This window comes from Lipotes vexillifer, unplaced genomic scaffold, assembly GCF_000442215.2.
Source record: "Lipotes vexillifer unplaced genomic scaffold, Lipotes_vexillifer_v1.1 scaffold1114, whole genome shotgun sequence".
Taxonomy (NCBI): domain Eukaryota; kingdom Metazoa; phylum Chordata; class Mammalia; order Artiodactyla; family Lipotidae; genus Lipotes; species Lipotes vexillifer.
In genome coordinates this window covers 1,712,590-1,736,753 of record NW_006779031.1, presented here as the reverse complement: position 1 = coordinate 1,736,753, position 24,164 = coordinate 1,712,590, and the positions used below count along the sequence as shown (strand labels likewise).

Here is a 24,164-nt window from a genome sequence, read left to right as displayed (position 1 = left end):
ACTGGTGTGAGGAGATACCTCACTGTAGTTTTGATTTGCATTTCTCTAATGATTGGTGAGGTTGAGCGGCTTTCCATGTGCTTCTTGGCCATCTGTAAGTCTTCTTTGGAGAAATGTCTATTTAGGTCTTCTGCCCATTTTTGGATTGGGTTGTTTGTCTTTTGGATATTGAGCTGCATGAGCTATTAATATATTTGAGAGCTTAATCCTTTGTCCCTTGATTTGTTTGCAAATACTTTCTCCCATTCTGAGGGTTGTCTTTTCGTCTTGTTTATGGTTTCCTTTGCTGTGCAAAAGCTTTTAAGTTTCACTAGGTTCAATTTGTTTATTTTTGTTTTTATTTCCATTACTCTAAGAGGTGGATCAAAAAAGATCTTGCTGTGATTTATGTCAAGGAGTGTTCTTCCTATGTTTTCCTCTAAGAGTTTTATAGTGTCCGGTCTTACATTTAGGTCTATAATCCAGTTTGAGTTTATTTTTGTGCATGGTGTTAGGGAGTGCTCTAATTTCATTCTTTTACGTGTAGCTGTCCAGTTTTCCCAGCACCACTTATTGAAGAGACTGTCTTTTCGCCACTGTATATCCTTGCGTCCTCTGTCATAGATTAGTTGACCACAGGTGCATGGGTTTATCTCTGGGCTTCCTATCCTGTTCCATTGATCTATATTTCTGTTTTTGTGCTAGTACCATATTGTCTTGATGACTGTAGCTTTGTAGTATGGTCTGAAGTCAGGGAGTCTGATTCCTACAGCTCCGCTTTTTTCCCTCAGGACTGCTTTGGCTATTCAGGGTCTTTTGTGTCTCCATACAAATTTTAAGAGTTTTTGTTCTAGTTCTGTAAAAAATGCCACTGGTAATTCGACAGGGATTGCATTGAATCTGTAGATTGCTTTGGGGAGTGTAGTCATTTTCACAATGTTGATTCTTCCAATCCAAGAACAGGGTGTATCTCTGCATCTGTTGGTATCATCTTTAATTTCTTTCATCAGTGCCTTATTGTTTTCTGCATACAGGTCTTTTGTCTCCCTAGGTAGATTTATGCCTAGGTATTTCATTCTTTTTGTTGCAACAGTAAATGAGAGTGTTTCCTTAATTTCTCTTTCAGATTTTTCATCATTAGTGTATAGGAATGCAAGAGATTTCTGTGCATTAATTTTGTACCCTGAAACTTTAGCAACTTCATTGATGAGCTCTAGTACTTTTCTGGTGAAGTCTTTAGGAATCTCTATGTATAGTATTTATCATCTGCAAAGAGTGACCGTTTTACTTCCTCTTTTCCAATTTGTGTTCCTTTTATTTCTTTTTCTTCTCTGATTGCTGTTTCTAGGACTTCCAAAACCATGTTGAATAATAGTGGTGAGAGTGGACATACTTGTCTTGTTCCTGGTCTTAGAGGAAATGCTTTCAGTTTTTCAGCATTGAGAATGACGTTCGCTGTTGGTTTGTCGTATATGGCCTTTATTATGTTGAGGTAAGTTCCCTCTGTGCCTACGTTCTGGAGAGTTTTTATCATAAATGGGTGTGGAATATTGCCAAAATCTTTTTCTACATCTATTGAGATAATCATATGGTTTTTAATTCTTCAATCCGTTAATATGGTGTATCACACTGACTGGATTTGCATATATTGAAGAATCCTTGCATCCCTGGGATAAATCCCACTTGATCATGGTGTATGATCCTTTTAATGTGTTGTGGGATTCTGTCCGCTAGTAGTTTGTTGAGGATTCCTGCATCTATATTCATCAGTGATATTGGTCTGTAATTTCCTTTTTTTGTAGTATCTTTCTCTGGTTTTGGTATCAGTGTGATGGTGGCCTCATAGAATGAGTCTGGGAGTGTTCCTTCCTCTGCAATTTTTTGAAAGGGTTTGAGAACGGTGGGTGTTAGCTCTTCTCTAAATGTTTGATAGAATTCATCTGTGAAGCCATCTGCTCCTGGACTTTTGTTTGCTGGAAGATTTTTAATCACAGTTTCAATTGCATTACTTGTGATTTGTCTGTTCATAGTTTCTATTTCTTCCCGGTTCAGTCTCGGAAGGCTATACCGTTCTAAGAATTTGTCCATTTCTTCCAGGTCGTCCATTTTATTGGCATAGAGTTGCTTGTAGTAGTCTCTTAGGATGCTTTGTGTTTCTGTGGTGTCTGCTGTAACTTCTCCTTTTTCATTTATAATTTTATTGATTTGAGTCCTCACCCTCTTTTTCTTGATGAGTCTGGCTAATGGTTTATCAATTTTGTTTTATCTTCCCAAAGAACCAGCTTTTACTTCTATTGCTCTTTGCTATCGTTTTCTTCATTTCTTTTTCATTTATTTCTGCTCTGATCTTTATGGTTTCTTTCCTTCTGCTAACTGTGGGTTTTGTTTGTTCTTCTTTCTCTAGTTCCTTTAGGTGTAAGGTTAGATTGTTTATTTGAGACTTTTCTCGTTCCTTGAGGTAGGCTTGTATTGCTATAAACTTCCCTCTTAGAACTGCTTTTGCTGCATCCCATAGGTTTTGGATCATCGTGTTTTCATTGTCATTTGTCTCTCGGTGTTTTTTGATTTCCTCTTTGATTTCTAAAGTGATCTCTTGGTTATTTAGTAACATATTCTTTAGCTCAATGTGTTTGTGTTCTTTACCTTTTTTCCCCTGTAATTCATTTTTAATCTCATAGCGTTGTGGTCAGAAAAGATGCTTGATATGATTTCAGTTTTCTTAAATTCACTGAGGCTTGATTTGTGACCCAAGATCTGATCTATCCTGGAGAATGTTCCTTGCACACTTGAGAAGAAAGTGTAATCTGCTGTTTCTGGATGGAATGCCCTATTAATATCAATTAAATCTATCTGATCTATTGTGTCATTTAAAGCTTGTGTTTCCTTATTAATTTTCTGTCTGGATGATCTGTCCAATAGTGTAAGTGAGGTGTTAAAGTCCCCCACTGTTATTGTGTTACTGTCGATTTCCTCTTTTATAGCTGTTAGCAGTTGCCTTATGTATTGAGGTGCTCCTGTGTTGGGTGCATGTATATTTATAATTGTTATATCTTCTTCTTGGATTGAGCCCTTGATCATTATGCAGTGTCCTTCCTTGTCACTGTAACATTCTTTAAAGTCTATTTTATCTGATATGAGTATTGCTACTCCAGCTTTCTTTTGATTTCCATTTGCATGGAATATATTTTTCCATCCCCTCGCTTGCAGTCTGTATGTGTCCCTAGGTCTGAAGTGGGTCTCTTGTAGACACCATATACATGGGTCTTGTTTTTGTATCCATTCAGCAAGCCTGTGTCTTGGTTGGAGACTTCAATCCATTCACATTTAAGGTAATTATGGATATGTATGTTCCTATGACCATTTTCTTAATTGTTTTGGGTTTCTTTTTGTAGGTCGTTTTCTTCTCTTGTGTTTCCCACTTAGAGAAGTTACTTTAGCATTTGTTGTAGAGCTGGTTTTGTGGTGCTGAATTCTCTTAGCTTTTGTTTGTCTGTAAAGCTTCTGATTTCTCCATCGAATCGGAATGAGATTCTTGCTGTGTAGAGTAATCTTGGTTGTAGGTTATTCCCTTTCATCACTTTAAGTATATCATGCCACTCCCTTCTGCCTTGTAGAGTTTCTGCTGAGAAATCAGCTGTTAACCTTATGGGTGTTCCCTCGAATGTTATTTGTTGTTTGTCCCTTGCTGCTTTCACTAATTTTTCTTTGTCTTTAACTTTTGCCAATTTGATTACTATGTGTCTCGGCGTGTTTCTCCTTGGGTTTATCCTGCCTGGGACTCTCTGCGCTTCCTTGACTTGGGTGGCTATTTCCTTTCCCATGTTAGGGAAGTTTTTGACTATAATCTCTTCAAATATTTTCTCTGGTCCTTTCTCTCTTCTCCTTCTGGGACCACTTATAATGTGAATGTTGTTGCGTTTAATGTTGTCCCAGAGGTCCCTTCGGGTGTCTTCATTTCCTTTCATTCTTTTTTCTTTATTCTGTTCCACAGCAGTGAATTCCACCATTCTGTCTTCCAGGTCAATTATCCGTTCTTCTGCCTCAGTTATCCTGCTATTGATTCCTTCTAGTGTATTTTTCATTTCAGTTACTGTATTGTTCATCTCTGTTTGTTCTTTAATTCTTCTAGATCTTTGTTAAAGATTTCTTGCATCTTCTCAATCTTTGCCTCCATTCTTTTCCCAGGGTCCTGGATCATCTTCACGATCATTATTCTGAATTCTTTTTCTGGAAGGTTGCCTGTCTCCGCTTCATTTAGTTGTTTTTCTGGGGTTTTATCTTGTTCCTTCATGTGGAACATAGCCCTCTGCCTTTTCATCTTGTTTATCTTTCCGTGAATGTGGTTTTTGTTCCATAGGCTGCAGGATTGTAGTTCTTCTTGCTTCTGCTGTCTGTCCTATGGTAGATGAGGCTATCTAAGAGGCTTGGGCGATTTTCCTGATGGGAGGGACTGGTGGTGAGTAGAGGTCTACTTTTTTCTTTTTTTAAAGGAAATTTTTTTTTTTTTTTGGCTGCGTCGGGTCTTCGTTGCTGTGCGCCAGTTTTCTCTAGCTGTGGCGAGCGGAGGCTACACTTCATTGTGGTGTGCAGGCTTCTCATTGCAGTGGCTTCTCTTGTTGCGGAGCATGGTCTCTAGGCGTGCAGGCTCAGTAGTTGTGGCTTGCGGGCTCTAGAGCACAGGCTCAGTAGTTGTGGCGCTCGGGCTTAGTTGTCCGCGGCATGTGGAATCTTCCCAGACCAGGGATCGAACCCACGTGCCCTGCATTGGCAGGTGGATTCTTAACCACTGCACCACCAGGGAAGTCCCTTCAATTTACTTTTTTTTTTTCTTTTTTGGCGGTATGCGGGCCCCTCACTATTGTGGCCTCTCCCGTTGCGGAGCACAGGCTCCGGACGCGCAGGCCCAGCGGCCATGGCTCACGGGCCTAGCTGCTCCACGGCATGTGGGATCTTCCCAGACTGGGGCACGAACCCGTGTCCCCTGCACCGGCAGGCGGACTCTCAACCACTGCGCCACCAGGGAAGCCCGCTTCAATTTACTTTCGATTTGGCTAGGGAGATTGGAAGCTTGGCAGTGGTGAAAGAAGTCACATAAACAAATATAGTGACCCTTGACTTTTTTTTTTTTCTTTTGAAATTGTACGGAATGCCTTGGGAATCACTGGCATTGTGGCAAAAGAGCAATCAGACACCTGTGCTATGAGAAAGATGAAGACCGAATGCAGATGGCCCAAATCTCTTGTCATTCTATCTCTTGTTATAGGTCCCGAGAAGGTCCATGCTATGTTTAGGTGAAAGCTGAAGTAAAAGTGTGTGTGTGCGCGCGCGCGCGCGCGCGTGTGTGCGCGCGTGCATGCGTGTGTGAGTGTGTGTGTGTTGCCCAGAGGAAGGGTGTGATCACGGAGTGTGATCAAAGAAGTTCTGCTTTAATCTGTTTTATGTACATCAGGCTCATGGATAGCATTTTTTAGTAAAAGAAGGTTCTGCTGCCAAACACATAATTGCAAACATACACACACGCACATGCACACACATATACACACACATACATACGCACATATACACATACATAAAATATCAAGAAAATAAAAATGTGAAAAGCACTGGTGTAGGAGAAAGAACACAGTATCGGAGCCTGTGGACTGGGTTCACATCCTAGGTCAATCATGTTAGCAGCTATAGGACCTTAATGAAATCATTTTTTCTTTCCAAGTCTGAAATTTCCTGATCTGTAAAGTGGAGACAAAATATCCACCTCATAGGATTATTATATGCATTAATGAATAATGTGCAAGAAAACACATACCCAAGCACTAGGTACCTAGTGCATAGTTGGTACTTAATATACACTAGCTGAGCCTGAATTGACCTGCTTAGTGGTCCCAGAAAAGATGAAATTAGAAGGACATCATCATGAAGTCAACTTGTCAGATTCAGTCTACATATAATACCGCACGTAATCTTAAATACTATCAAGCAATTAGCTCAATGGTTTAGACAAGGGCTGGGCAAACTTCTTCTGCAAAGGTCAGTTAGTAAATATTTCTGGCTTTGCACGCCATACCATCTGTCACAACTACTCAACTGTGCCATCGTAGTGAAGAAGCAGCAGTACACTATATCTAAACAAATGGGCAAGGTCCAATAAAACTTTACTTAAAAACAAAAATAGTTAGTGGCCTGCCTGCAGGCTCTACTTTGCCAACCCTGGTTTTGACAAGCACATAAGGTAAGCGTGGCAAGGAATTTGGGGAAACAAGGGTACAAAATCCTCAAGAGAACTTGTCTTACAAATAAGAAGGAAGGGATGAACTTGGATACCAAGGAGTCCGGTGGGAGAGACAGAAGTTGTATTCTTGCCCCAGTGGTCTTAACCCAATAATAAGTGATATTCTAGATGAGGGTTAAGGCTCATCAACTTGTGTCTATGGCAACCAACGTGGACCCTCTTACTAGGAAGGCACAGGTCCTCCAACAATCCTACCAGATACTCTGCTGGCAGCTACATGCAATTCACCAATGTTTTTGTCTGTATGTGCGTGCCCACCCCTGTGTGTGACTTAGGCATCCTTTTTGGTTATGCATCGCTATTAAGAAGAAAAAAAAAAAAAAAACACCCAAACTAGTGGCTCCAAACAACAATTTACTACATTATCTCACAGTTCTGTGGATTAACTGGGCTAACTTAAGAGTACTTACTTGGGGTCTCTCTGGCAGCTACAGTCAGATGGAGGCTGACGTCCTCCGAAGTTTCACCTGGGCTGGATGTCCAAGATGGGTTTTTCACTCACGTGTCTGGCACCTCAGCCGGGATGGCTGGAGCAGCTGGGCGCTGGTCAGACATCTCTCTCTCTCTCTCTCCACGTGGACTCACTATCTGAGCTCCCTCCAGCATGAGGAACTAGAGTAGTTGGATTTCTTACCTGGTACCTAGCTTCTCCCAGAATGAGCACTGAAAGAGACTCAGACCAGTGTGGCTCCAAGGCTTCTTATGATCTAGTCTAGACAGTCATCAGTGTTACTTCCACCGAATTCTAACGGGCAAAGGCCAGCCCAGGTTCAAAGGGAGGGCCTACATGCAAGGAAGCATTGTTCATCTGGACGCCATCTTTGGAAACTAGGTGCCACAGGCATGTCAAAAGTTAACCATTTTGAAGATCAAGTTTCTGGACCTGTTCTTGGCTGACTTATTTAAACGTCTAAAGTCAAATCAGATCACAAACTCTAAGCTTACTCGATCTCCTCATAAATGTGCGTTTCCCTAGACAATTTGGCTACAGAGTACAACGTGTCAGAAGTTTTGGCCAAAGTCTCCTCACCTTCCTAAGGAACACGCAGAGCCCCTTTACAATAAAGATGTAAAATGTCTTCAAAGAAGCTGAAGACAGCTTAAAGACATTTTTCAAAACTGACCTTTGAGGTGAAAAGCAATCACTGCTCAAGATTCTAGTCACAAAGCCTGTTTGAGGGTAAATCCAAAGCAAGAGGGTAACAGTTCCTAGATTATTCAACAAAAATAGCGGAAAAGATAAACCAGAATCACAAGGGATCTTACAGAACACCTAATTCAATTTCCCACACAAGGAAGGTGGCCTTTCCGCAACAAGTTTTAGGGAACTGATCTTCAACCAACTACTCTATTCCATGAAAAAATGATTTGCATGCATTATTTCATTAACTCATCACAACACCCCTATAAGGTCATTATAAAGAAGGCAGTAGCACTATTCCCATTTTACAGGTAAGGAAATTGAGGCTCAGATAAGTTAAGTGATTTGCCCAAGGAAACATGTAGGAATTGGCAACAATAGGATCTAAAGCCCATTCTGGCTGATGTCAAGTCCAGCGCTTTCTTCCACTATGCCACCCTGCTCGCCTGGCCAGCCAGCATCTGTACCCATGAAGCAATCAACCATTCTCTCATGAAATGGCCTGTTCCAATACTGGGCAGTTCTAATCATCAGGGGGAAATGCTTCCTTAGTGAACATTTACCCCAACAGTTTTTGTGTTCTATCAAGAGAAGCCTTTCCCGCAGGGATTCTTAAGTCTCAGAGGGCATGGCTGGGTTTCAGTGGGACCACAATTCCTTGGAAGAATATGTAAATTGTACTGTTTACAAGCATTTTTCATGGCAGTGGGTCTACAACTTTGATCAGATTCTCAAAAAAGATGACACAAAAAAATTCAGGAGCAACCAATCTATAAAGTGGGATACTTCAAAAGGAGGGCAAGTTTCCCAGAATGGTTTGCCGGCTGAACAGGGATCCCCACGGGTTAGTTACCGCTCTCAAACCTACCAAAACTACAAAAACTTTAATAGCAGACGGACAGCCAGTGACCAGCCGTTGTCTGGACTGTGAAGTTCGCTACCATTTGTCAAGAACCACCTCTTTCCAAATCCTGTTGGTTTGACCTTTTGGCTTCCACTTCACCCACAGTGTTAAAATTTTTACTGAAAAAAAAAAAAAAGAAAGCAGAGCTGTGTCCAATGGGAGCTGATGAGTTGTCTAGTCATAAAAACCCTGGTCTTCACAAGCTCACACTCCACTTGGAGAGAGAGAAAACGCAGCTGTGCAACCACAGCAGGTATAAAAAATACAATTCACAATCAGTGGGTCCCTACCCTTGCATGGATATGTAACAGAGCTGAGCAAATGCTTCCCCCACAAATTATTTTGGCCATAAAATCATTTCTTTAAATGAAATCTCACGCTGATGTCAAATAGAGGTTGCAGATAAAAAGAGAACTTCTCTGGTCAAAGGAACGAAAGGTTCCCCACAGCCTTGTCCGTTCACTGTCTTTCTCTAGCACCCATCTCCCACCAACTTCCTCCCTATGAGGCCCTGGATACCCCTCCAGAGTATACCTACAGGGTCTTTGGAGAAGAGTTTGAAAACCAAGTATAGCTCTGAGGGTGGTCTCTGAGAGCCCATTTCCTTCTGTACTTTCCGGTAGCCTTAGGTCTCTGTACTGTACCCAATTACCAAATGAGCTTGCCATGTGTTCCTAGCTAGGTTACGCCGGAAGTTGAGAGTGAATGGCATAAAAGACATGCCAAGAAGGAAAGAGAAGAACCCTCAGAGCCACAGACAAAGGAGGACTTGGCTTAGACATCGGGAGACATAGGTAGGAAGGAAGGCGTCAGCCAAGCTGCCGAGGAGCCTAAGGAGTTTTGATACATTGGCAGCAGCAAGTGGGAGCCCATATCTGCACTTCGCCGCTCACCGCTTCCTGCTCTCCCGGGGTCTGAATGACAGAGGAGCCATGACAACGGGGATGGATGGATGTTTCTTTACTCGTTTCTCTACCACCTTCCTGGCTTCACTCAATAACCTTGCAGTCTCAGGAGGGAGATCGCACACACTTCAAAAGAACAGAGGAGGACTTCAATGGACTTTCTGTTCTTTTTTGAAATTTTGTGGAGGCAAGGAAGAATCGGGCTTATTTGTCAGCTCTCCTTCCCCGGCCTGGTGAAATAATTAGAAGACCAGAGTCAGAGTATCTGATTATACTCGAAAAGAAATGTGGTTGATATTCAGGGGCTAATTTGGAGAGATCTGTGGGCCTGCGTCTTCCCCTCAGCTCTGCAGGGAAACTTTCAGTCTGCAGATGGATTACATCAAAGCTGAGCAAAACTGGAGTTTCTGGCAGCTATTGCTTTATTAAACCAATCAATTTTATTTGGAAAGGTAAGTTACATGACATTCTTTTTTCTGTATCTTTTTTGAAGAAAGGTACTGTGTAAATGAGTAATGTTAATAATAACAATAAAAGTGTTTAAATTCATGCACAAACTTTGAGAAAGAAAGGGGAACAAAAGCCAGAACATTCAGACTTATTCATCCCAATGGGGATCTATCTTTCTTGGACATTTGAATTTAACACATCTTTATCAATCACGTACTAGGTATGAGATAACTTTCACCAGGGGTCATGAGGCTTACGTTACTGTCCCATTTTAGAGACGAGGAAATCAAGGCTAAGAGTGATCAACCAACTTGCCCAAAGGAACACTGTTGGGTAACAGAAAGGTAAAAGAAATTTCACTTCCAAAGAAACTTCCAATACACCATCTGCCTTCTCACAGGGAAATACACGAAATCTCATTGGCAAAAAAAAAAAAAAAGTCACGTAAATGCACATTTCATGACACCCACTCCTGTGCTTCTACCCACAACTGTCGTATTTCGGGCACCATCTACTTCATGACCAAATGACTGCAGCACAGGGTAAAGCCCCAGAAGCCCCTTCGAGTTGTGGAAATAGTCATCTTGGAAACAGTCAAGCTCCCAACTGATATGACCTTTTCTTGCATAGAGCAAGTGTTAACTAAAAGTGAAAGTTAGTTTTGGAAGAGCTGATTTCTCTCCATTGCTGCATGTCTTATTATCCCTCACATAATGTCTCAAGAGCAGGGGAGAGGAATGGTCAGCGACAGAGTCCACATGCTGTCTGAGCCTTGTCTTCTCTCCCTGAACGATTATGACTGTCCTGCTCCAAAAATCACTCCTCTCAGCATTATCAACACTTACCAAGTGCCTTCCAAACAAGGAAATACACACATTATAATCACAATAGCAAATGCCACGTACTGAGTACTTACTCTGTGCTAGCCGCTGTGGTAAGTGCTAGAAATTCAGTGACAAAGACAGTATCCTGGAGCCTACATTCTAGGAGGGGAGACAGCGGTTAATCGGGTGATCACCATTCAGTAGGAGGAGGAGCCGAACAGGAAAAGAAGCTCCAGCAGGGAAACAAGTCTGGACACTCAGGGAGAATTTCCAGTAGGAAGAAACATCTAAGTTGAAACATGGCAAGAATGAGGGCAGTTAGCTAGGTGAATGGGGAAAGGAGGGGGAGAATATGATCCTAACAGAGGGAACAGTACGTGTGAAGCACCAGAAGCAAGAGAATGTTCTAGAAACTGAAAGAAGTACATTATGACTAAAGTTGGCAGTGCAGGGGGAAGTGGGGGGAGGGAGATGGTTTGAGAGCTGAAGAGGTAAACAGGGGCCCACTCTCAGAAGGTCTTGTGGGCCATGGTGTCTGGAGTACACTGAGAAGGCACTAAAGCCAATGGCTTATTCTTTGGTCGCCATGATTCACAGGTGGTAAATGTGGAATTGCAAGTGCCTTGAATACTGGGCTGATTTTTCATAAATACTTGCTTTGTTGATTTTTCTACTCCTTCTATTTATTCTGCTTAAAGAAAAGCCCTCTGAAGACAGATTGGTTTTCTGAAAAAAATCAATGTTTTTCTCCTGTTATGCATGTGTGGGGGGTGGAATTAAACATTATTTCTGGGACTTCCCTGGTGGCGCAGTGGTTAAAAATCCACCTGCCAATGCAGGGGTCATGGGTTTAAGCCCTGGTCCGGGAAGATCCCACATGCCGCGGAGCAACTACGCCCGAGTGCCACAACTACTGAGCCTGCACTCTAGAGCCTGTGAGCCACACCTACTGAGCCAGCGTGCCACAACTACTGAAGCCCACGCGCCTAGAGCCCGTGCTCTGCAACAAGAGAAGCCACCGCAATGAGAAGCCCGCGCACCGCAACGAAGAGTTGCCCCCGCTCGCCATAACTAGAGAAAGCCCGCGTGCAACAACAAAGACCCAACGCAGCCAAAAATAAATAAAATTTTAAAAATATCATTTCTTAAATTTACTTGTTTCAATGTTTTAAAAGATTGCTAACATTCCTCTTCGGTTAAAAAGTAAAAGATGTATGGGCATGTTTTTACAATACCATCACCAAGGACAACGTATGCTATTATCTCTGCATCAAGAATGGCCAGTGCAGGGCCATTTGTGGTATCTATTGCGTGAAAATATCCCATGGCAGTGAAGAGACCCATTATAAACACTGTATGGCACTGGTCTGTCTTTCCATCATCTCGCCACCTACCAATCCATCTTTTGCCTCATTTTGAAGATCATTCAAAACAGCCCCAATAAATACACAATGGCAATGTGATTTTTTTAAACTAATTAATTAATTTGGTTGCGCCAGGTCTTAGTTGCGGCATGCGGGCTCTTAGTTGCGGCACGCATGTGGGATCTAGTTCCTTGACCAGGGATCGAACCCAGGCCCCCTGCATTGGGAGCATGGAGTCTTATCCACTGCACCACCAGGGAAGTCCCGGCAATGTGATTTTTAAAAATAGGTAAAGAAATTGAGGAAGGGTAAATCAAAATGTGTCACGAAGATCAAGTGTAGATCAGAATTGCACTCAGAACTACACACCATGAAGTCCTATTTAGATGTCAGAAAACGACCCAAACTAGGGACTTCCCTGGCGGTCTAGTGGTTAACACTCCGTGCTTCCATTGCAGAGGGGTGTGGGTTCAATTCCTGGTCGGGGAACTAAGATCCCACATGCCACGCAGTGTGGCTAAAAATGAAAAAAAAAATAATTTTTTAAAGAAACGACCCAAAGTAGATTCTGAGCTTTCCAGTGGCCAAAGCAATTAGACCCAATCAGTTTTAACAGTGATCCGCTCAGAATCACTAGAGGGAGGGAGCAGGGTTTTGGGAAAATTATCCTCACCCTAGAAAAACTAACTTCCCGAGAGTGGGGATATTTCTAATATGTAGCTATGGTTGTGTACTTCAGTGGATGTGACCACTGAATAACAAAATTCCAAATCTCCATAAATTAGAAAACACATTAGTTGCTCATAAGAAACACAGCTTTTCCTGGCAATGAGGATGGAGAGAACAGCCTCCCTCCCGTGGGTTCTTCTAAAGGGTACAGAATGGCATATGGTGGACAGTTCTTACAAAACCATCCCTCCCGTCAACACGATGACAGGCTTCTGATGAAGAGTTCCAGTAGAGCCCTCCATGGGCGATCCAGCGCCTAGTGCCGAGGTACAATTGAAAGAAGGCGAGCTTAGGACGTTTGAGGTGCATTTCAGGGACACAGTTCTCTGATATACTCACTTCATTCAGAAAGAGCATTTCTAGAGGAGCAGACAGAAAAAATAGAGTTTCTTCACCCACTACCCCCAAAAGAGAAGCCCTTTTGAAACTCGGGCACATTTCTCAGCCCCCAGGCAAAGCAACAGCTCAATGTGCAATAATTCCGTATGATATATTTAAGGTATTGGAGATATAAAATGTCCTTTGTTTGCCAAGGGACCAGTAAGTAAACCTTCAAAGGCATTTTTATGTCAAGCAAATACTTAAGGATCACAGAGAAATTCACTAGTGATCTGTGGAATAATAGCACACCTGACCTACGAAATAGGGGAAGACTGGAGAATTCTATTGATTCTGACCTTTACTAATGCAACAGAAACACCCTGGCTTCACAAATATGTTTAAGCCGCCTGGGTGATGGAGCTCCAATTCTTATAATCCACTTTAAAAATCAAATAACAGCCCAGATGCTGTCATATGCATGACATTCTGCTGCTTCTCACAGCCACCCTCTGCTTGGAAGCTGGAAGGCCAGGCCTCCGGAGGTCTCTCCCAAATCTGGTCTTCCTCCCTTTCTCTGAGTTCCATGGGGTTTGGTCGCCACAGGGTCTCTGCTTCTTCTTATCTTCTACAGTGGCAACTTGCAGAATGTTCCACCAGTGTTTTCAAACATCTTTTTGAGCCCCAGGATCGTGTATGCATGTGTATGTGTGAAATCTAACCTGGAAGTCAAATATTTAAAAAATAAATACATGTAGAACTTCTCTGGTTGAAGGCATCCCATCATCCCATCATCTCCTGTAAAACACCTTAGGTCTCTGGGGGCTCAGCTTGAAACCACGGCCTTGCAACAAGCATGGGTTCAGATGAGGGTTGATGCCCTGAAATTGAAGGAGACTCAGATCCCGTGGCAGAATATATCAGCTCTAATAAAGGCAGCTTTTTTTTTTTACCATCTTTGGGTGGGTTGGCCACTTTACTCTTCCCCACCTATTTGTCCCCTAACTCCTTGTGACATGGCTTCCTTTGGCCACCTCTCTACAGTAGAAAGTGTGCTGTTGAGTGAAAAGGACACTGGCCCTGGGTCCCATCTCCAGCTGCCTCCTTTCCTAGCTCTGCACAAGTCTCTTCAAATCTCCGACCCTCACTTTCCCTCCCTATGCACTGAAGGAAAGAACTTCCTCAAGAGTTGCTGTGAGTATTAAAGGAGGTGATGTTTGTGAACCTGCTTGTAGATCTGAAAAATACTATAGAAATAGAAGGTTATGCTATTCATTTCCTATCACTGCTGAAAAAAAAAAAAAAAAAAAAAAAAAAAAGACCATAAACTTAGTGTCTGAAAAGACACACAATTCTTCTCTTGCAATTCTGGAGGTCAAAACTCCAAAATAGGTCTCATTGGGCTAAACTCCAGGCATCAGCTAGGGCTGTGCTCCTTCTGGAAGTTCTAGGGGAGAATTCACTCCCTTGACTTTCCCAGCTTCTAAAGGCGGCCCGCATTCCTTGGCTTATGACTGCACATCACTCTGACCTCTGCTTCAGTTTCCACATCGCCCTCTCTGAATTTCCCGCCACCCCCCTTTTCCTTATAAAAATCCTTCTTATTACATTGGGCCCACTCAGACAACCTAGGATAATCTTCCCATCTCAAAATCTTTAACTTAATCACACCAGCAAAGTCCCTTTACCATGTAAGTTAATACATGCATATGTTCCTGGGTTACGTGGGAGACGTGGGAGGGGGCACTATTTAGCCTAGCACAGATATATGTTAGATATACGTTATCTTTCCAGATCTATGCTCCATCCGTCTCCACCGTGCTCTGTGCTCCAAAAGGCTGACCTCCAATGGACTATAATGCATACAGTTCCCTTCCCCTCTGGATTCCAGTTGGGTTTGGCCAATAGGAGGCACTGGCAAGAGAGTGAATGAAGGGTGAGGGGTATGTGTCCCCACTGCCAGATTCCTTGGTGCTAGGCTACAGGCTGGTGGTCCCTGTGTTCCTCCACCAAAGACCACAGCTCTGTCCAAACAGCTGTTGCCCTCTCCAGGCTCTGCGACCACCCCCTGCCCCAGCTTCATCAGGACAGGGGGTGATAATAACTCCCAGCTGCTGTTTGCCCTGGACGGTGCCCCCTCCCTTGTTGGTTTCCTTTAGTTGTTAACCCTGAACTCTGACCACAGCTTTGTTAATAGTCCCTTCATTAAATTATCCTCTAATTACTCCCTTGGGTGCACGGCTTGTCTCCTGCTGGGACCCTAACTGATAAAAATACCAAAAGTACTTTTAGAAAGCTTACCAGGATCACCGTCTATAAACCTTCTTGCCTGCCCTCACCCCCTTCACCTCTCTAGAATATTCGACGCTGTCAACAGCTCTTCCTTACTTTTCTAAATACAGTATAGGTATATTCTTTCAAAATAATCAGGACATTGGGCTTCTTTTAGCTCTTTGAACAGGCCAACCTCTTCCCACACTATTCTACATGCTGTTCCCTCTGGCGGTAATGCGTTTCCATTGCTAGTTCCTTCTCAGCATTGAGATCTCAGTTTAGATATCATCTCTTAAAAGAAGTCCTCCCTGTTCCTTCGCTTTAAAAGTAAGCAACTATTGGTCACTACAATAGCACTGTTTGTTTCCTTCATAACATTTTCACCGTCTGGGCTTAATTACTTAATTAATTAGTTTGTCTCCAGGAGAGGAAGGGATGTCTATCTTGTTCTCCACTTGTGCCCAGGGCTGAGCACAAGACCTTACAACACATGTTAGTGAACGACGTCAGAAGAGCAGAAGAATATGTTGCACACAGCGTCATTAAAATTTTTTATCTCACTTAATCCGTAGAACAGTCATGTGGATAAGTAGATATTAAATTCCATTTGCAGAAAGGAAGCCAATCCTCCGTGAAAGTAAGTAATTTGCTGAATGTTAATCAGCTCGTAAGCTTGGAACAGAGATTTGAAACCAGGCATCCTTTACTCCGTGGCTCTTTCTAGTAATAGCTAACGTTTCTTGAGCACTTACTTTGTGCCAGGCCTGTACGAAGTGCTTTACAGACATCCTCTCACTTTAACGCTCACAACAACCCGAGAAAGAGGTAATCATTATCCCTAATTAACAATGAGGAAACTGAGGCTCAGAGAGGTGAAATGACTAGCGGGAGGTCACACAGCTAGGAAGCAGTGGAGTTGAGGTGAGTCTAGTTGGGTCTGACAGCCTTTCCTTTGCACCAAGAAGTGCTAGCCCCCTTAGAACAGAGTTAGAAAACCTAACGCCTAGAATAAGGTAAGGCTTAACCTAGAAATGACTTATTCCATTATTTCCCAGACAGGATGAAAGAGGAAGTGTTAGGCTTATTCCTGGAAACAACAGCCTGCTGTAACCAGAGGAGGGGGAAGGCAGAGAATTTCAGCTCCTATTTCGCTTCTATATTCTCCATCAAAGGTAATGAGCCGACCGCTGGAAAAGGCAACACAAAGGTAGTCTATTGGAGAAAGGGAGGGGCAGGGCCAAGTCGGGCAAGGAGGCTGGAAAAGCGGCCCTGGCTATCCTAGGGCATTTCAACTGAACTGGGATAGAAGCTTCATGAAAGCAGGGATGTTGTTTTGTTCACCCTGTTATCCCTAGAACAGCAACTGTCACATCGCACGCACTACATCCATGTTTTAGGAATGAATTAAGCCGAGTCTCCTGACCCACTTAGATGACACCACAGGCACAGAGCGCACGCGTAGATTCGATTCCCGAGTGACCCTTTGTAAACTGAGGGAAGGAGGACAATGTGAGCCGTGTCCGAAGACTAGGGATGGGCCTTCAATTGTCCAAAAGGTTGACTATTTACATTTCCAAGCAAATTAAACTAGATCAATGGGATACTTTCCCAGAGCAGTTTGTTTAACAGGGTGGCTTGGGAGAACTTTTCCGTGAGGAAGCCCAGTGTTCACTATCATCTTTTGTTCTATTAATTAAGCATTTACTGTGTGTAGGGGCTGTACTAAGTGTTTCTAGTGCTGTATCTCATTTCATCCTCATAAAAGCCCTGTAAGGCAAGGACTCTCATTATTCTCTTTTCACCGGTGAGGAAAGTGAGGCACAGGGAAGTTGAGTACCTTATCCTGGTCTGACTCCAAAGCCCAGCCACAAAATAGCCCCATCTCATCACTGTAGTAAAGAAACCTGCCAAGACAGAGACACTCTCCAGTCATATGGGTTAACTATGAGACTCAGAAAATAAGGAACTCAGTTCACTGAAGCATTACTTATGTGAGGGGCTGGGAATTTAGAAATGGAGGGCAAGAGACGTGTTCAGCAGCTAGGAAGAGAATGCAGATTAGATTGGCAACACCAAAGGACACTTAGGAACCAAAATCCTTGGAGGGGGTTAGGGGATGAGGAGGGGAGATCAAGACTTGACTAAGAAAACAGAAGTTCAGACAACCTTCAGTAGACTAATACAATGTGTATGCTGACAGAGCAAGGGTTTCTTTTAAATCTCCTATTATGTGAAATAGAATGGGCAGATCTATTTTCTATCATAACACATTTAAATGAATAGAATAGCACTCCTGAGAGGATTAGCTAGGATTAGAATGCGCATACAAAAGCACTGATGCTCATATATGGTGAGCTGACTGGAACAAGAATTTCAATCTGAGTTTCTTCTGCAGGATGGACTTCTCCCACTGACACCTAAAATTATATTCTGGATGACTTTCTTTTTTTATTATTATTAATTACATGTATTCATCCATTTAACTCGCATATACTAAGCACCTAGTGTATTTTCAGCATTGTGCTTGGCCACCTCTTAGCTTTGCTCTTCCAACTAAACCCCAATACTTCAACAGAACTCAGTTGCTTGGATAACTTTGATTCTGTGTTCTAGTTCCAGCCATGGCTCCTAACTTTTTCAGGTGACTCTAATGGGTACTTTTGAATTACACCAGTCGCACCAACTTGGATTTTTAATTTAATGTGAAAGCAGGCATTTGAACAAAATGTTACTAACTGAACTTGGGTTCACTCGCCTGACATGCAGCAAAGCCAATCTACTAACACTGAGTTTTGGTGAAGGAAAGTACAGTGTTTATTTGCAGGGCACCAAGGAAGGAGAACGGGCAGCTAATGCTCAAAAGACCCAAACTCTCTGATGGCTTTCAGGGAAGGGTTTGTAAAGGCAACATTACGGGGAAGGGTCAGAGGGTGTGTGATCAGCTTGTGGACACTCCTCTGACTGGTTGGTGGTGAGGTAACAGGGTAATGTTTCAAGAATCTTAATCATCAACTTTCCAGCTCTAACCAGTCTGGGGTCTGTGAGTTTGTGGTTAACATGTAGTCATGTCCTCCACCTGGATGGGGGTTTTAGTTAATGCAGAAAGACTCAAAGATATTCATCAGATTGTTACCTACATCCCTTCAGGAGGAACTAGGAGTCCTGTGACTCTATTGTTCTAATCATTACTGCTTGAGTCCACTATCTGGAATGCTGATAAGGCCAAACAAGAAGCAGGAAGCATGGAGGGGCTTGTACCTGAGAAGGTCACGCAGGGTCCTACTCCATTTCAGTCCCCCTTTTCTTTGATATTTCTAAATCCTAAGAGTAACAGGGGCAGGACAAGAAAAGGAATAAAGTTTTGGATAGAGAAGTTAATCATAAACTCACCCAGGAACTCGATTTTAGGGGGATTCGGTTTCAAAAACATCACAATACTCAATGATTGTGGGTGAAAGAACAACCTGGAAAATTCACTAGTATGATTTATGAAAATCTTATGATAGCAAACCACAAAAGCAGTTATTCTCTAGAAGGAAACTGATGCCCATTCTTCTGTCAAAAACACTCAAAAATTGTTTACATGTTTAGTAGCCTGTCATGGAGAGGAAATGGCTTGAACATTCAAGCACATGCGTAAAACTGCTGACCTGTCAGAATATTCCATCATGGAATTTGACAATACTGGGCATTTAGCCATTAACTAGAAGAATGGGCACATCTACATTACCTAAGAGTTTAAATGAAATTTACACAGAGTGATCAAGTAGGCATTCTTACCTGTGTCTATTTCCATTTCAAAAGCCTGAGCTACGCTCTATCTGTCTAATAGTGCTGTTATTCTTAGCAAGAGATGGATATTCTCTGTGGCCCACGCTAATGTGGTAACCAATCACGCAGAACATAGGTTTGGGTATGTGAGTCATTTGGACCATGAGTCATTCCAAGAATGGAGAACTGTGGTAGTATAATATTCCAGGCAGTGGTTTAGTGCAGTAGGTAAAGATATAATCAGCTCATTGTTGGTACCTGAACTTAGCAGTTTAGGGACAGATTCACATTTTACATGATGATGGTCAATTCTCAACTGTAAACTGAAAGTGACACATATAAAGTAATTACTGCAGTGTAGCTTGCCTACTTATTAACATCCATTTAAGTAAAAATATTTGACTTTAATAATAAAGTACAGCTAATGATTCCTTTGGGTCTCTTAATTTAAATATTATTTTTAAAAGACAGATGATCCACTGTAATTTATTCAATTTTGTACAGTGCTCATCTCAACTGAACTATATGTAATTTTTTAGACATGGCCCTTTTAATATTTATGAACTGACATAATGTGAGAGTGAGCTCACTTATCATTGAAAGACGTCACCGTTCTAATGTTAAATCTGTATTTCAGAGAATTGGATTTTTAAATGTACCATGGATTCTGATTAGCACCTTATTATTTTATTTTTAATAGTCTACGTGCAGCTTTTAAAATCTGAGCCTATGGAGGACCAAAAATTTTCCTTGTTTCTGTAGCCACAATGTTTGTCACATTCCCTGGCACATTACTCCCTGCTCCTCAATCAGCTTGTGTTTCAAACGCAGATGTCAGTTATTCCTCCCAGCTGTGTGTCATCTTTGGGTATGTGTGCTACATTTCCGCATGGGACACGTACACGTGAATGGACTTCAGCTGGAGTAATAGCCCTGGCTTCTACCCACCTGTGACTTACCCTACTACAAGGAAGAGGAGTAAGTTACCAAACTGGTAGTGCACATTCATTGGGCTACACTGCTCAGTCAGGGAGAGCTCATTTATATTAAAAAGGAGACAGGTGTAGAAAACAGTTTGGTGTTTTCTCAATAAGTTAAACATAAAATCCCCATATCATCAGAGAAGAATCGAGAGCAGGTATTCAAATAAATACTTGAAAATGAAAGTTCATGGCAGCACTATTCACAATAGCCAAAAGGTGGAAATAACCCAAATCTCCATTAATGGATGGATGGATAACCAAATATGGTATAGCCATACAACGGAATATTATTCACCCATAGAAAGGAATGAAGTAGTGATACATGGTACAACACAAGTGAACCCTTGAAAACATGCTCAGTGAAAGAAGCCATACACCGAGAGCCCCATAAGGTATGATTCCTGAAATTTCCAGAACAGGCAAATTCATATAAAACAAAATAGATTAGTGGTTACCAGGGGTTTGAAGGAGGAGGGAATGAAGGGGTACAGCCTAGTGGGTATGAGGTTTCCTTTTGGGGTGATAAAAATACTTTGGAACTAATGGAGGTGGTAATTGCATGACATTGTGAATTGTACACTATAAAATGCTTTCAATGGTAAATTTTATGTCATGTATACTTTACCACAATTTTTTAAAACTCCACAAGTACTGGGGATTCAGCCTTATCTGTCCCTTTCTGACCAGAATCAGCATCCTGGGTAAGTGTAGCTGCACCTGTGGACCTAACCTTTCCCTCAGGTTCGCTGTCCCAACGTCTGAACTTGAAGGCAGTTAGGGGGTTGGGGGGTAGGTACAACTGTCAGCAAACACTTCTCACTATAGATCTAACGCCAAATTCTCCCATCAGCTAGCTTTATTGGTAAAAATGTTGGCATTCTGTCTCCATCTGCCTTTTGAATTTTATCTCTCCACTGACTCTTAACTTGAAAAGAATGGAATGTTTTTTTTACTGGCATCCCCCACCTCTATCAGCAGAATTGAAAAACCAGACAAGTGTGGTTCCTGTGGCCTCATCTGATTCAAGATTGAACAGTAGAGGATTAAAGACAGAGACAGGCCTATAAGCCCCCTCCACTACTGCTCACCCTCCCGGGTCTATAAAGGAAGCCTGAGTATCTGTTCGGAGAATACAGCAATGAAGGAAACTTGTCTGCCCACAAGATACCAGGACAATGTAGATACACGCCCTCATTCAGCATTCTCCTACTTCAGTCATTCAGGCCGCTCACGTAACCACTTCAAGAGATCCGGGAGGCATGCCCATGACTGCCCTGTTGAGTCAGTGGTCAACATGGAATCAAGAGACTGGATTCCCTGGCTACTCAAAGTCCTCTTTGGACTATAACGCACATTGTCGCTATGCCAACAATGTCTGGGTATATCTTCTTAATGATCTAAGAACCCATCTATGTCACCATCTATAACACATCTTCCCAGGTTCTGGATAGTGCTGGGTTTCACACTGATTTCAGAGCCCATCAGAACTGGGTTTCAAATGTCGGTTCTGCCACTGATGGGCTGCATGACATCAAGCAAGCTAGTCAAACTCAGAGAGCCTCAATTTCCTCACCTGTAAAATGGAGATACAGCATCCCCTTCCTCTAAGATTAGTTGGAGGTTTGAATGAGAAAATGTATTCAAAGAGCTTTGCACACTGCATGCTTTGTGCATATTAGTTTATACCCTCTGTAATGGGGGTCCTTTCCAATGTCCTTAAACAGGCGTTATTTACATTTCAAGGGCTGTTTAGTTTTAACGAAATAATTCATCTTTTTGGCTCGTTGTAACTTTTCTGACAAAACAGAAGTAACTTAAGCGAACATGATAGCATTCCCCTCCCTCACCCAATACCAGCCCCTGATGTGATCACCATCAAAGAGTTTTGTGCTTATCTTTCCACATAAACAAACAAAACTATATATGCCCATATTTAGGCTTGCTTTTTAACCAAATAGGATCATACTATACATGCAGCTGTAAAACTAGCTCGTTTTATTTAATTATATACAGTGACAGTCTTTCAAGTTTATAGATAACTAGATAGGTCTACAGAATTCTGCTTCTAGCTGCATATTACTCCAAAGTGGAGAACTGTAACAATTTATTCAACTATTCCCCTATGGAAGGCCATTCAGGTTCCTTCTAGTTTTTTAATATTCCAAGTAAATGTTTCAACAAATTTTCCTGTAAATATATCTTTATCGAACGATCTTTCACCTATCATATAAATTCTAGAAATGGGATTGCTGGATCAAAGAGTATATGCATTTAAATGCTAATAAATACTGCCACATTCATCGCTCAACAAGTTATAGTCATTTGCACCCCAACCAGGACATCAGGAGAGCACTCCTACCCCACACACTTGGCAAATGTCAGTGTTATTGATCTGTTTTATTTGAACCAGTGTCAAGTAAAATGACATCTCATTTTAATGTGCTGTTACCTGATGATTAGCAGAATTGAGAACCTGTGCAACTTTGTATTTTCCCGATGGATGTTCATTCAGTTTCCTTACAGTTTTTTTAATACTCCAAATAGATGCTTCAACAAAACTGTACTTTCTCCTTCAAACTGCCTGTTTAAATCCTTTGTTCATGTATCCATTGGGTAGTTCCTTTTTGTTATGAATGTAGGCGTATTTTGCGTATTAGCAATATCAAATATTTTCTGTCAGACACAAGCAAATATTTTCTCCCAACTGATCATTTTTATGGAATAAAATCTGTAAAGTTGTTTTTTTCTTTAAAGAGTCTAGATCTGTGTCTTGCTTAAGGAACATCACCTGAAAGTCATATATATATTCTCTTACACTGCTTTTTAATACTTTAGTAGTTTTCTCTTTACACTTCACCTTTAATACATCTACAATTTATCTTTGTATGTTGTGAAGAAGAGGTTCTGCTTTTATTTTCTTCACCATATATTTAAAAACTTGTATGTAAGTCAAATCATGCTGTACACCTTAAACTCATGTAGTGCTGTATGTCAATTATATCTCAATACAGCTGGGATAAATACATAAATAAATAAATAAATTTAAAAAGAAAAGGCTACAAATAGGAAGGAAATAAAATATTCTGAGCTTCATAAATGAAAAAAGAAGCTAATGTCATTAAACATATATGATTACCAATATAACCACAAAAATTAAAAGGCTATTGCAAGACAGTCCCTCAAAAGGTTAGTCAGAGTTGCCATGTGATCTCGCAATTTCTCTCCAAGTATCTACCCAAGCGGGATGAGAACGTATGTCCACACAAAAACTTGTACACAGCAGCATTATTCATAGTCACGCCAAACTGGAAACAACCCAAATGTCCATCAACTACTGAACAGATAATGTGATATATCCATAAAATGGAATATTATTTAGTCATAAAAAGGACTGATGCACTGATACATGCTACGATGTGGATAAACCTTGAAAACATTATGCTAAGTGAAAGAAATCAGTCACAAAAAATTATATAATTCCGTTTATAAGAAATGTCCAGAATATACAAATCGGTAAGAGATACAAAGTAAAGTAGTGGTTATCTAAGTCTGGAGGGGTGCAGGTCGGGAAGAAATGAGGACTAACTGATAATGGGTATGGGGCTTCTTTATGGGATGATGAAAATGTTCTAAACCTGACGGTGGTGATGGTAGCACAACTATCTAAATATACTTAAAACCACTGAACTGGGACTTGAGGACATGGGGAAGGGGGAGGGGAAGCTGGGACGAAGTGAAAGAGTGGCATGGACATATATACACTACCAAATGTAAAATAGATAGCTAGTGGGAAGCAGCCGCATAGCACAGGGAGATCAGCTCGGTGCTCTGTGACCACCTAGAGGGGTGGGATACGGAGGGTGGGAGGGAGACACAAGAGGGAGGGGCTATGGGGATATATGTATACATATAGCTGATTCACTCTGTTACACAGCAGAAACTAACACACCATTGTAAAGCAAATATAGTCCAACAGAGATGTTAAAAATAAATAAATAAATAAATTTTAAAAAGAGGAAAAAAGCAAACCACTGAACTGTATACAGTTTTTTTGCATTTTTAAAAACATTTTATATTGGAGCGTATTTGATTAACAATGCTGTTAGTTTCAGGTGTACAGCAAAGGAGCTGTATATTTTAAATGGGTGAATAGTATGGTATGTAAATTTTATCCCCCTAATAATAAAAATTAAAGAGATTTTTTTAAATAAAAATTTAAAAAGCCAGTCTTTC

General features: G+C 41.6%; 1 protein-coding gene across 2 annotated transcripts in view; it reads right to left on the bottom strand.

Annotated features, from left to right (window-relative positions):
• The window catches only part of FGF13 (fibroblast growth factor 13), a 520,464-nt gene that overhangs the window by 346,446 nt on the left and 149,854 nt on the right, over positions 1–24,164 (bottom strand). The gene's annotated exons all lie outside the window — the stretch shown is intronic.